Source organism: Cetorhinus maximus, chromosome 16 (genome assembly GCF_964194155.1).
Source record: "Cetorhinus maximus chromosome 16, sCetMax3.hap1.1, whole genome shotgun sequence".
Lineage (NCBI taxonomy): Eukaryota > Metazoa > Chordata > Chondrichthyes > Lamniformes > Cetorhinidae > Cetorhinus > Cetorhinus maximus.
This window is the reverse complement of record NC_135894.1, coordinates 28450386-28464614: the sequence shown is the minus strand read 5'-3', so window position 1 is coordinate 28464614 and position 14229 is coordinate 28450386. Positions and strand designations below refer to the sequence as shown.

General features: G+C 43.0%; 2 non-coding genes across 2 annotated transcripts; one reads left to right on the top strand and one right to left on the bottom strand.

Annotated features, from left to right (window-relative positions):
• Nucleotides 1-917: 917 nt before the first annotated feature.
• Nucleotides 918-990, top strand: trnar-ccu (transfer RNA arginine (anticodon CCU)). Its single transcript has one exon. It is a non-coding gene; the product is annotated as a tRNA-Arg (tRNA).
• Nucleotides 991-13558: 12568 nt separating this feature from the next.
• On the bottom strand, nt 13559-13631 carry trnar-ccg (transfer RNA arginine (anticodon CCG)). Its single transcript has one exon. It is a non-coding gene; the product is annotated as a tRNA-Arg (tRNA).
• Between the last annotated feature and the right edge of the window lie 598 nt (nt 13632-14229).

Here is a 14229-nt window from a genome sequence, read left to right as displayed (position 1 = left end):
GGCAACCTGATCACATGGGCATGTCTGCAAGTGCAGGTGTTCTTTCAGAATTCTTTGATTTACTTTGAGTTAAAGGTACATTTCAAAACGTAACTGTCTTCAACATAAGGACTAAGCCATTGCTGATTGATACACATTAACAGCTTGGAGGTACAAGGCACAATTTTGAAGTTCACAAATTATGTGAAACTCAGAATTGTAGTAAACAATTAGGAAGATGACAGTTGACTTCAAAAGGATATAGACAGGCTGGTGGATTGCGTGAACCAAGTTATTTAAACTGGATTTTCACTAAACAAATCCATGATGATTCTCCTAAATTAACCTGCATTTGCCCAAGTGAGGTTTAGGGGGATGTGAGGAAAACCTTTTTACCCAGAGGGTGGTGACGGTCTGGAATGCGCTGCCTGGGAGGCCGGTGGAGGCGGGTTGCCTCACATCCTTCAAAAAGTACCTGGATGAGCACTTGGCATGTCATAACATTCAAAACTATGGGCCAAGTGCTGGTAAATGGGATTAGGTAGGTAGGTCAGGTGTTTCTCACGTGTCGGTGCAGACTCGATAGGCCGAAGGGCCTCTTCTGCATTGTGTGATTCTGTGATTCTGTGGTTCTGTGACTGTGAACTTTTTACCAACTTATCGTTTCTAGAAACTTCCCCACAATCAGCCTGACTACAATAAGCACTTAAGGTGGTTCAACTGGACCAATTGTCAATGTACAAGAGACAATCATATCCTATTACATCATTGTTGGGAGTTTTGGAATTGATAGAATTTGGTTGTGAATAAAAAGAAAGTGCTGGGCTACAAAATACCTTCAGATTTGTCAGGGATTATCGACAGGAAATGGCATTCTGACCCATCCTAACCTTAGAGACAGAGGGATATTCCAATAGCTGCAGCATTGCTTCTATGCAGCCCCAGTGGCCTAATGGATAAGGCACTGGCCTCCTAAGCCAGGGATTGTGGGTTCAAGTCCCATCTGGGGTGAGGTGGATTTTGGCCCAGAAACAAACATCAATCAACACTGGCACATTGATTTCCAAGATTGACAGTTCCTGTGCAGCACCCTTATCTGTCATATGTTTCTCATTGGTACAATCCAGTGCAATGTTTCTACTAAACTGAGCCACCCAACATTCAGGAAGTAATGTCACCTGCACTTTCCAGGCAAATACTGTCCCTTTCATTCCTGTCTTCAGCTCACCCAACACCACAGGCACAGTTGTTAATTTGAAATGTCAACACCCAATTACAATACATGTGAGATTCATGTTACCAGAGTCAGGGATGAATAACACACACTCCTCAGCCAAGCTGGATGATACAAAGGTGCTACATGGCCCTTCACCTTATATCCTTTTAAGATCCTGACTCCCTGATTGGAGGGTGTTCTAAGACCATAAGAAGTAGGATGAGGAGTGGTCCATTCCGACCATCACACCTGCTCCACCATTCAATAAGGTCATGGCTGATCTGACTGTGGCCTTAACTCCACTTTCATGCCTGTCCCCCCACCATAACCCTTGTCTCCCTTGTAGATCAAGAATCTGTCTAACTCAGCCTTGAATATATTCAATAACCCAGTCTCCACTGCTCTATGGGGAGGAGAATTCCAAAGATTAATGAGCCTCTGAGAGAGGCAATTCCTCCTCATCCCCATCTTCAATGGGACACCCCTTATTTTGAATGTGTGCCCACTAGTTCTAGATTCCCCCATGAGGGGAAACATCATCTCTGCATCTACCCTGACAAGCTCCCTTAGAATTTTAGATGTTTCAATAAGATCACCTCTCATTCTTCTAAATTGCAAATAATATCGGCGTAATCTGCTCAACCTTTACTGATAAGACAATCCCTTCATCCCAGGAATCAGGCTAGTGAATCTGCTGTGAGCTGCTTCCAATGCAAGTATATCCCGCCTTAAGTTATTTTTTACTCTTTCTTAGTATGTGGGCTTCACTGGCAAGGCCAGCATTCGTTGCCCATTCCTCATTGCCCTTAAACTGAGTGGCTTGCTGGGACATTTACAGAGGCATGGGTCTGGAGTCACATGTAGGCCAGAACAAGTAAAGATGGTAGATTTCCTTCCCTGAAGAACATTAGTGAAGCAGATGGGTTTTTATGACAATCAATGATCGTTTCATGGTCGCCATTACTGAGACTAGCTTCATATTCCAGATTTGTTAATCAGGGATCTCTAGTTTTGAATCTCCTTCCTTTCCCAATCATGGGAACGAGTCTCCTCTGTCCTCAAACTATGTCCTCCCTGACGGGCTTCTATTGATCAATAACTAGTTTGTCTACCAAATTCTAATTCCAATCCACCTGGACCAGTCTCTGTCATTGAGTCCCGAGGATCACCACTGTATACTTCTCCCCAGTCTGAAAAGCAGCTGTTCACCATCACTGTCTGCTCCCCATCCCTTAATCAAATTCATATTCACACTGTCACTGCCTCTTTGTCGCTTGGGCTTTAGTTTTGCTGACAAGACTATTCCTTTCTTAAATATTCTTTCGGGGGATGTGGGCGTCATGGCAAGTCCAGCATTTGTTGCTCATCCCTAATTGCCCTTGAAAAGGTGGTGATACCACCTATGCCCAAATAGATGTATTGCTACAGATTCTCCTTTAGGCCCCACTTTCGGCAACATTTTTGTTCATTTACCTAAGAAAATGCCTGTTCAATGGAATGACACCTAACCTCTGACCCCTTGCACATTTCAGATGTGTGGATGATACGTTTGCTATATTTCAATCTGCAGCTGCATATAAGAATTTCTTTACACACCTTAATGTGCTCCATCCCACGCTCAAATACACCTTTGGAATGGATTGTCTAACAAACTCCCCTTCCTCAATGTGCTAGTTGAGAAATAAGGTCATGGGTTCTCTGCTACTGTCTGCAAGCCTACCTTCACTGGTCAATATACACGTTGGGATTCCTAAAGCTCCATCCGCTATGAAATTGGCTTGTTCGGAAATCTCTAAACAGGGCCCGAACTATTTGCTCACTGTGCAAACTTGGTGCTGAAATAGGGCGCATCACAGCTATCCTGCAGGATAATGGCTTCCCTGATCAGATCTTTGCTCATTACGTATCTCACATACTCACAAGTTTACCCACGGCTGCCACCTTCGGGCCTGTAAAGTGCCCAGTCTACCTCAGATTGCCCTGGAAGGGGAAGGTAGCTCAAAAATTTGAGCAACTATCCAGCAGCAAAATGAGTCTTATTTTCCACTAACAGGGCACGGCCGTCAAGAAAAAAAGACGCTCTGCCTACCACACAAATGAGTAATGCAGTATATGAATTTCAGTACCGGTGTGATGCCAGTCTGCCGAAGACTGACGGAATGAATCAAACAGCACATCCCTTTGACTGTTCGTAATAGGAAAAGTACTGACCGTACGCAACCAGCCCATACTCGCTAAACTCCGAACATAATGTCTAACATTAGATGTGATTCCACAATTAGACAGTACTCGCTGAACAATCCTGAGTGTGCTAAGAATTACACTGACAACCAAGTTAAGATTATCAGTTGGGATCACAATGTGGCTCCCTGATGCTTGCGAGTAACTACATCTATTCATACACAGGGCCCTACTCTCCACAGGGAAAAGGAACATGGACGAGCTTTGTACCTGTTTTGAATTAAACAAAACAGGGACAATTGTTCCCTGGTGCAGTCTCCAGGGCAACACTTTGACCATAGAACAAAACCATAGAAAAGTTACAGCACAGAAGGAGGCTATTCAGCCCATCTTGTCCATGCCAGCCCGAGGACACCCAGGTGCCCTTTCTAATCCCACCTTCCTGCACCCAGCCCATAGCCCTGCAGCTTACAGCACTTAAAGTGCAGATCCAGGTACTTTTTAAAAGAGTTTAAATTTTCTGCCTCTGCCACCAACTTGGGCAGTGAATTCCAGACACCCACTACCCTCTGCATAAAAAAGGTCTTCCTCATGTCCCCCCTACACCTTCTGTCACTTATCTTGAATCTATGTCCCCTGGTCCTAGAATTCTCCATCAAGGGAAACAATTTTATCCTGTCTACTCTATCTATTCCCCTCATAATTTTGTACACCTTAATCAAGTCACCTCTCAGCCTTCTTTGTTCTAAGGAAAATAACCCCAACCTATCCAATCTCTCCTCGTAGCTACACTTTTCTAACCCTAGCAACATTCTTGTAAACCTCCTCTGCACTTTCTCCAGAGCTATTACGTCCTTCCTGTAATGTGGTGACCAGAACTGCACTCAATACTCCAGTTGTGGCCTCACCAGTGTTTTATAAAATTCCAACATTATGTCCTTACTTTTATATCCTATACCTCTGCCAATGAAGAAGAGCATTCCATATGCCTTCTTTACAACCTTGTCTACTTGAACTGCTGCCTTCAGGGACCTGTGTACTTGTACACCAAGATCTCTCACTTCATCTACCCCTCTTAGTATATTCCCATTTATTTTGTAATCCCTGTAACTGTTTGACCTCCCTAAATGTATGACCTCATACTTCTCTATGTTAAAATCCATCTGCCACTTTACCGCCCACTCCACCAACCCATCTATATCGTTTTGGAGATTATGGCTATCCTCTACACTATCCACTACTCGGCCAATCTTTGTGTCATCTGCAAATTTCCCAATCGTGCCCCCCCCAACGTTCACGTCCAAATCGTTAATATATAACACAAACAGCAAGGGTCCCAACACCGTGTGGAACACCACTTGAGACAACTTTCCATTCGCAAGGGCATCCATCGACCATTACCCTTTGTTTCCTGTTACAAAGCCAATCTTTTATCCAGTTTGCCACATTACCCTGAATCCCAAAGGCTTTTGCTTTCCTGACCAATCTGCCATGTGGGACCTTGTCAAATGCCTTACTAAAATCCATGTACACAATATCCACTGCACTACCTTCATCAACCCTTCTTGTCACTTCCTCAAAGAATTCAATCAAATTTGTGAGGCAAGACCTTCCTTTAACAAATCCATGCTGACCATCCCTGACTAGTCCATGCCTTTCCACATGACAGTTAATTCTATCTCTCAGGATTGATTCTACTAATTTGCTCACCACCAATCAGAGTCAATTTACCAACCAATCAGCACCCTTTTCTCATGCAGTATAAATTGTTGCTCCCTTTGATATTTGACTTTCTTGTGTCTGTTTAGGTAGATCTGAGTATTTTTGAATTGGCAAAAGTTAGGAGCAGAGGAAGCTCAAAGTGAAGATTTAGAAGGATGCTGCCAGAGATGGAGAATTTTGGCCATGATGAGAGATTGGATAGTCTATGGTCATTTCTTTCCAACAGGAGTCATTGTGGGAGATTTATTTAGGATTGTAGGCACAGGAACACGCTCAACCAGTTCACCCTGGTATTTAATTGATGTGTTAAAACTATGAAGAGTCTAGATGGAGTGGATAGGAAGGACCTGCTTCCCTTAGCAGAGAATTCAATTCCCAGTGAATGTAGGTTTAAACTCTGATTAAAGGATCAGAGGGGACCTGAGGAGACACTCTCAGTACATTTAGTAATACCATATACACTTTAACTATTAAAATCACAGAGCAGTGGACCAAGAGCAGGAAAGTGGGATTAGGCCGGATCGCTCGTTTACAGACAGCATAGACACAATGGGATGAATGGCCTCCCACTGTGACAGATATTGCTTTGATTCTGTTTGCTGGGAAAGTGCAGGTGGCATTGCTCCCTGAGAAAAGCTGGCTGCCTGTCATTGAATAACAATTAACATGTTAAGATAAAGATATCATTAACATCTTTATTTCAAATCAAACCCAACCCAACCTGAAAGCAGTGGAACCCTCAACCCCTGGTTCCAGATGCCACTACCTTATCCATTAGGCCACTGGGGATATCTAAGGTGAGAGCTCAGAGCTTGCAATTTGTTCTGTTGTCTCCATGTGATCACTGGAGGATTTGATGCTTTTGTGGATCAGCCCTTTCTTTTCACAAAGAACTGCATTTTATTGATTCCAAAGGTCCCAGTAATGATTGTGCGATTGGATCTGACTGACTCCTTTGCATTAAAAAGTGAAAATGCTGGAAATACTCAGCAGGTCCTGCAGCATCTGTGGAGAGTTAACATGTGAGAATTAAAGATAGCTTTAAACAAAACAAAGAGTATTGAATCATCTTATGTCGCATTTGAAGCCACAAGAGAAACCAACACATTCTCCATTACTCTCAATGAACTAGAGATACCTACAACCATGATACACTTGATCATTGCTTTCCATTGACACTAAATATCTCCTCTCCTTGTGGCTACTCACCTGATGTCCAGCAACAAGTCGACCAGTTCCACAAACTGTAGTAATAATAAGTAGCAGTTGTGAGCACACTTGATTTCCTCAAGCTGCTTGTTCAATGATAGTTTCTTGGAAATGTCACAATCTATCATTAGGAAGGAGGATGAGAAAGCTTTCCTTAATATTGAAGTCTGTCATTTTTTCCAGCACTGCTCCATTGATGAGGTTTCTATTGCTGAATATGTGCTCTGATTTCTAATGAATCATGATATTTGATTCACAGCAGTTTGCAACTCAGGACTGCATCAGAGAATCTTGTACATTTGTAAGAGTGCAAACATCAAAGACAATGATGTCAAACTTCATCAAATACACCACTGTGTCACTTCCACATCAGGATGGTGAAGATATTCGATGCCTCAGAGAAGTGTACCAACAGGAATTTAGCTGGATCAATTCCTAATGACATCATAGAGAGGGTGTTAAACATTTTGAGAGAAGAATGGGGAAGTTGTGATCCAGCAGGGAGAAAGCCGGCAGTCCAGTTAAAAGCGGCGAGGAGAGCTGGAAGTTCAGTTTAAAACAGTGAGGAGAGAGCTGGGAGATCAGTTTAAAACAGCAAGGAAGGCAAGGAGATCAGTTTAAAAAAGTGAGGAGAGAGGAAGGAGTTCAGTTTAAAACAGCGAGGAGAGAGTGGAAGATCAGTTTAAAACAGCGAGGAGAGAGGTGGGAATTCAGTTTAAAACAGTGAGGAGAGAGCTGGGAGATCAGTTTAAAACAGTGAGGAGAGAGCGAGGAGTTCAGTTTAAAACAGTGAGAAGAGATCTGGGAGATCAGTTTAAAACAGTGATGAGAGAGCTGTGAGATCAGTTTAAAACAGTGATGAGAGAGCTGGGAGATCAGTTTAAAACAGTGAGGAGAGAGCGAGGAGATCAGTTTAAAACAGTGAGGAGAGAGTGAGGAGTTCAGTTTAAAACAGTGAGGAGAGAGCGAGGGGTTCAGTTTAAAACAGCGAGGAGAGAGTGAGGAGTTCAGTTTAAAACAGTGAGAAGAGATCTGGGAGATCAGTTTAAAACAGTGATGAGAGAGCAAGGAGTTCAATTTAAAACAGTGAGAAGAGATCTGTGAGATCAGTTTAAAACAGTGATGAGAGAGCTGGGAGATCAGTTTAAAACAGTGAGGAGAGAGCGAGGAGATCAGTTTAAAACAGTGAGGAGAGAGTGAGGAGTTCAGTTTAAAACAGCGAGGAGAGAGCGAGGAGTTCAGTTTAAAACAAAGAGGAGAGTCGGGAGTTCAGTTTAAAACAGTGAGGAGAGAGGAAGGAGTTCAGTTTAAAACAGTGATGAGAGAGCTGGGAGTTCAGTTTAAAACAGTGATGAGAGAGCGAGGAGATCAGTTTAAAACAGTGATGAGAGAGCGAGGAGTTCAGTTTAAAACAGTGATGAGAGAGCGAGGAGTTCAGTTTAAAACAGTGAGGAGAGAGCTGGGAGATCAGTTTAAAACAGTGATGAGAGAGCTGGGAGATCAGTTTAAAACAGTGATGAGAGAGCTGGGAGATCAGTTTAAAACAGTGATGAGAGAGCTGGGAGATCAGTTTAAAACAGTGAGGAGAGACCGAGGGGTTCAGTTTAAAACAGTGAGGAGAGAGCGAGGAGTTCAGTTTAAAACAGTGAGGAGAGATCTGGGAGATCAGTTTAAAACAGCGAGGAGAGAGCGAGGAGATCAGTTTAAAACAAAGAGGCGAGTCGGGAGTTCAGTTTAAAACAGTGAGGAGAGATCTGGGAGTTCAGTTTAAAACAGCGAGGAGAGAGTGAGGAGTTCAGTTTAAAACAGTGAGGAGAGAGCGAGGAGTTCAGTTTAAAACAGCGAGGAGCTCAGTTTAAAACAATGAGGAGAGTCGGGAGTTCAGTTTAAAACAGTGAGGAGAGAGCGAGGGGTTCAGTTTAAAACAGTGATGAGAGAGCTGGGAGATCAGTTTAAAACAGTGAGGAGAGAGCGAGGAGTTCAGTTTAAAACAGTGAGGAGAGAGTGAGGAGTTCAGTTTAAAACAGCGAGGAGCTCAGTTTAAAACAGTGAGGATAGAGGTGGGAGTTCAGTTTAAAACAGCGAGGAGAGAGCGAGGAGTTCAGTTTAAAACAATGAGGAGAGTCGGGAGTTCAGTTTAAAACAGTGAGGAGAGAGCGAGGGGTTCAGTTTAAAACAGTGAGGAGAGAGCGAGGAACTCAGTTTAAAACAGTGAGGAGAGATCTGGGAGATCAGTTTAAAACAGCGAGGAGAGAGCGAGGAGATCAGTTTAAAACAAAGAGGCGAGTCGGGAGTTCAGTTTAAAACAGTGAGGAGAGATCTGGGAGATCAGTTTAAAACAGTGAGGAGAGAGCGAGGAGTTCAGTTTAAAACAGCGAGGAGAGAGCGAGGAGATCAGTTTAAAACAGTGAGGAGAGAGCGAGGAGTTCAGTTTAAAACAGTAAGGAGAGAGCGAGGAGTTCAGTTTAAAACAGTAAGGAGAGAGCGAGGAGTTCAGTTTAAAACAGTAAGGAGAGAGCGAGGGGTTCAGTTTAAAACAGTAAGGAGAGAGCGAGGAGTTCAGTTTAAAACAGTGAGGAGAGCGCGAGGGGTTCAGTTTAAAACAGTGAGGAGAAAGCGAGGGGTTCAGTTTAAAACAGTGAGGAGAGAGCGAGGGATTCAGTTTAAAACAGTGAGGAGAGAGCGAGGGGTTCAGTTTAAAACAGTGAGGAGAGAGCGAGGGGTTCAGTTTAAAACAGTGAGGAGAGAGCGAGGGGTTCAGTTTAAAACAGTGATGAGAGTGAGGAGTTCAGTTTAAAACAGTGAGGAGAGAGCGAGGGGTTCAGTTTAAAACAGTGAGGAGAGAGCGAGGGGTTCAGTTTAAAACAGTAAGGAGAGAGCGAGGAGTTCAGTTTAAAACAGTGATGAGAGAGCAAGGGATTCAGTTTAAAACAGTAAGGAGAGAGCGAGGAGTTCAGTTTAAAACAGTGAGGAGAGAGCGAGGGGTTCAGTTTAAAACAGTGAGGAGAGAGCGAGGGGTTCAGTTTAAAACAGTGAGAAGAGATCTGGGAGTTCAGTTTAAAACAGTGATGAGAGAGCTGGGAGATCAGTTTAAAACAGCGAGGAGAGAGCGAGGAGTTCAGTTTAAAACAGTGATGAGAGAGCTGGGAGATCAGTTTAAAACAGCGAGGAGAGAGTGAGGAGTTCAGTTTAAAACAGTAAGGATAGAGGTGGGAGTTCAGTTTAAAACAGTGAGGAGAGACCAGGATTTCACTTTAAATTAACAAGGAGAGAGGCGGGGTTCAGTTAAACTCAGATAAATCAATGAAAGGTGGCTCCCTTCCCTTTGGAGGAACTATCACTCGTGCTCCCCACAATAAAATGCAATACTGGCTGGTTATATCATGTCTTCTGTTGAAGTGCGGTTTCATTTTGTCAGATACAGGCTCCTGTGACCAAACATGTAGCACTTGTTTTCGTACTTGAGATAAGACTGGGTTCCAACCTATCCAGTCTCTGATCTGTCGAGTGTGTACCGGTGAGGAATCTAAGAAATTAGCAACAAAACAAACTCTTGTGGAACTGGGGCGTCCTCATCATTTTCTTGTAAAGGCAAATGACTAAGTGCATCGGTGTTTGCGATTTGATTTCCAGACCTATGTACGAAAGTGTATTCGTATGCTGCTAGAATTAAAGTCCACCGTTGTATTCTTGCTGAGGCTATGGGTGGTATAGCCTTGTCCTCATTGAACAATCCTAGCAATGGTTTGTGGTCTGAAACAATTGTAAAATGGCAGCCGTGTATGTACTGGTGAAATTTCTTGACACCAAAGATGATTGACAGGCCCCCTTTTTCTATCCATGAGTATCCCCTTTCTGCTGTGGTGAGTGTTCTTGACACGTAACCTTTAGGCCGTTCTGTGCCGTTGTCCATCCAATAAGAGAGCACTACTCCCACTCTGTAGGGAGATGAGTCACATGTCAGCAACAATTCTTTCATCTGCTCATAATGCACAGATAGATTGGACGAGTGCAGCAAGTGTTTCACCTTTATGAAAGCTTCTTTCTGGGGCACCTCCCAAGACCAACGTTGGTTCTTTTTGAGTAGAGAATGCAGTGGGGGGAGGCCAGCACTGTAGACAAATTGGGTAAGGACCGCCCATAATATTTGATCATTCCTAGGAATGATTTGAGCTCTGAGGCGTTCTTTGGAGCAGGTGCCTCTCTTATGGCTCTCACTTTCTCCTCAACCGGGTGGAGGCCCTGTGAATCTACCCAGTGACCCAAATAGATTACCTCCCTCACTTGGAACTTGCATTTTTCTTTTTTTAAACACACTCCAGCCTGCAAGAAACGTTTTAAGATTTCTTCTGAGTTTGCCTTGTGCTCTTTTTCAGTGAATCCTGTCTCCAATACATTGTCTAAATAGACTACAACCTGGGGCAGTCCCTGCATTAAGCTTTCCATTGTTCTCTGAAAGATGGCACAAGCGGAGGAGACACCCTAAGGCAATCATGTATATTGGTACAACCCTTTGTGGGCATCAATTGTGACAAATTCCCGGGAGGCATTATCCAACTCTAGTTGTTGATAAGCATGACTCATGTTAAGCTTTGTGTACGTTGTCCCTCCTGCCAGCTTGGTATACAGGTCTTTGATTTTTGGAATGGGGTGCCTGTCTAGCTTAGCTACTTTATTAACCATCAGTTTGTGGTCTCCACAAATTCGGATGCTTTGGTTGGGTTTAAGGACGGGGACTATGGGTGCTGCCCATTCTGAGAACTGAACAGGTTGTATATCGCCCACTTTCTCTAGCCTGTTCAGTTCAATGTCAACTTTTTCTTGCAGGGCATATGGCACCGGTCTCGCCTTCAGGAAGTGAGAGGCTCCACATGAATCTTTGCCTGCAGGTCTTAGATTTTCCCCAGTTCGTCCTTAAAGATGGTGGAGTACTTTCAAAGTAGCTCTGGTAGCCCACTTGCTCTCAACTGGAAAATTTCAGCCCATTATAACTTAATCTCCTTTAACCAGTTTCGCCCCAGGAGGCTTAGCTCCTCGCCTTCTAACACCATTAAGGATAGCTTTGCCGATTGGCTTCCATAATGGACAATTACTTTACTTGTGCCTCTGACTTGAATGTCTTCACCCGTGTATGTTTTTAATTGGGCAGCTGTTACTTCTAAATTTAATTGATGTTCCCCATTATTCAGATATCTGAAGGTATGATCTCCAATTACTGTAGTGGAAGCTCCTGTGTCCACTTCCATTCTAACAGGCCTGCCATTTACTTTCACTGTTACAAATATTGGTTCTGTCTATCCAGCCTTCAGATTAAACAACGAGTAAATGTCTGAATTTATTGTTTCAGGCTCTTCTACATTGTAGATCTCAATGGGTTTTTTATTGTTTAAAAACCTGCTTGAATCTTTCCTTGCAATGTCTCATTGTGTGTCCATTTCTGTGACAATAATAAATTAGATTTTTTTTAAACTGCCAATCATTATAAGGTTGCTTGTTTCCACCTCTATTGAAATTATTCCTTGTTTTCGCTGCTAAGTCATTTTTTCTCATTTTCTGGCTGTTTCCCGCTTCTCAGCAGAGTCTTTTGCATTTCTGCACCCTTTTTGGTTGGGGTTTCCCACCCGATGTGGAGGATGATGCCATTTTGCACGCCCTGTATGGCTTTTGAATCTGGTGCTATCTCAGCGCCTTCTTTAAATCCAAATTCGCTTCAGACAATAAACTCTTCTGAATCGTGTCCTCACTCACACTGCACACTGAATGATCTCTGAGCATATCATTTAGAGATGTATCAAACTCACAATGTTCCGTTGACTGCTTCAAACTCGCCACATAGCATGCAACCGTCTCCCTACAATATGTTCACTGTAATGAGAGCAATCGCCTGTGGCTCAATCTAAAGGATCAATTCTTCTGAATTGCAGCATTCTGAGAGGTAATTACTTCTTTGATTCGAATGGAACTTCCACTTGCATGTGTTACTCCCGGAAACAAGTAGCTTCAATATTGGAGGTGGTGAGGATTAAAATCAACACCAATCTTACAGATTGAAAACCCGGTCAGACAATTAATGGAGTGGATTCCACTGAGATCAGTGGAAAGAAAAATCAAGTTGGGCAGAAGAATTTAAGGCAGATTTATATCAGGTTTGTAGTCATAGGAACAATCCCAGCCAGTTCATTCTGGTATTTAATTGATGTGTTCAAATTATGAGGAGCCTGGATGGAGTGGATAGTAAGGGTCTGCTTCCCTTAGCAGAAAATTCGATTACCGCTAAATATAGATCTAACTCTTTGATTAAACCATCAGAGGGGATTGAAGGAGACTCTTTTTTCTACCCAGAGGGGGCTTGGGATCTGAAAATGTGGTAGAGTTCAAAACTCTCAGCACATTTAACAATAACAGGGTAACACGTGAAGTGTCAATATCACAACAGTGGAAAGTGGGATTAGGCTGGATCACTTGTTTATAGGCAACACAGACAGGTGGGATCAATGGTCTCCCACTGTAAGATAAATTTTGATTTTATTTGCCTGGAAAGCTCCTTTGGCATTGTTGCCTGAGTAAAGCTGCCTGTCTGACACAGAATAATCAGTAAGGTATTGTCTTCAGATATTTGTTTTGAACTCAAAATCCACAGATGGGACTTGAATCCACAATCCCTAGCTCCAGAAGCTATTGCCTTATCCATTAGGCCACTGGGTATATCTGAGGATGCCAAAATTTAAGGCAAGTTTATATCAGGGTTGTAGTCATAGGAACAACCCCAGACAGTTCATTCTGGTATTTAATTGATGTGTTCAAATTATGAGAAGCCTGATTGGAGTGGACAGGAAAGATCTGCTTCTCTTAGCAGTGAATTCAATTCCCAGTGGATATAGATTTAATTCTTTGATAAAACAGTCAGAGAACAGGAGAGATATTTTCTCCAGCCAGAGGGGGCTGGGGATCTGAAAATGCGCTAGAGTTAGAAACCCCCACCAGATTCAACAATACAAAGGTCAAATTTTAAGTGTGAAAGTCACAGAGCAGTGGACCAAGAGTTGGAAAGAGGGATTAGGCCGGATCGCTTGTTTACAGCCAGCACAGGGATGATGGGATGAATGGCCTCAAACTGTGATATAGATTTCTTTGATTATATTTGCCTGGAAAATGCATGTAATATTATTTCCAAACAAAAGCTGCCTTCCTGTCACAGAATAATAATCAGGGGAGATCGTTAGATATTTGTTTCTAGCCCAAAATCTATCCCACCCCAGATGGGACTTGAACCCATAATCCCTGGTTCCGGAGACCAGTGCCTTATCCATTAGGCCACTGGGGCTGCACATCTTGAAAGCTCAAAGCTTGCAATTTGCTCCTTTCTCTCCATGTGATTAGTGAAAGATTTGATATTTTTGTGGACCAGCCCCTTTCTTTTCAAACAGAACCGCATTGTATCAATTCCAAAGGTCCCAGTATTGATCGTGTGATTGGATCTGACTGACTCGTGTGCATTAAAAAGTGAAAATGCTGGAACTAATCAGCAGGTCTGGCAGCATCTGTGGAGAAAGAAATTGCGGTAAAGTTCCAGGTCGATGACTTTCGTCAGAAAAGGGAAAAGTTAGAAAAGTGATAGTTTTTAAACAAGGGAAAGGGGTGAGGGTGGAACAAGAACAACAGGACAGGTCCATAACAGGGCGGTAGATGGGAGACATTAAATGACAAAAGAGTTGGCGGTGCAGAACCAAAGGGATTGGTAATGGGACAAGTAAAGAAACAAAAGATGTGCCCAGAGGAGGTGTGAATGGCAGAATAATGAACAGCTGCCATCTGAAAGCAACACAAGAGAAAGACAAGGTTAAGACTGAAACATACATTGAAAAAGGAATTAAATGGGGGTGTCAGAGATGACAGTCTGAAATTGTAAAACTCAATGTGAT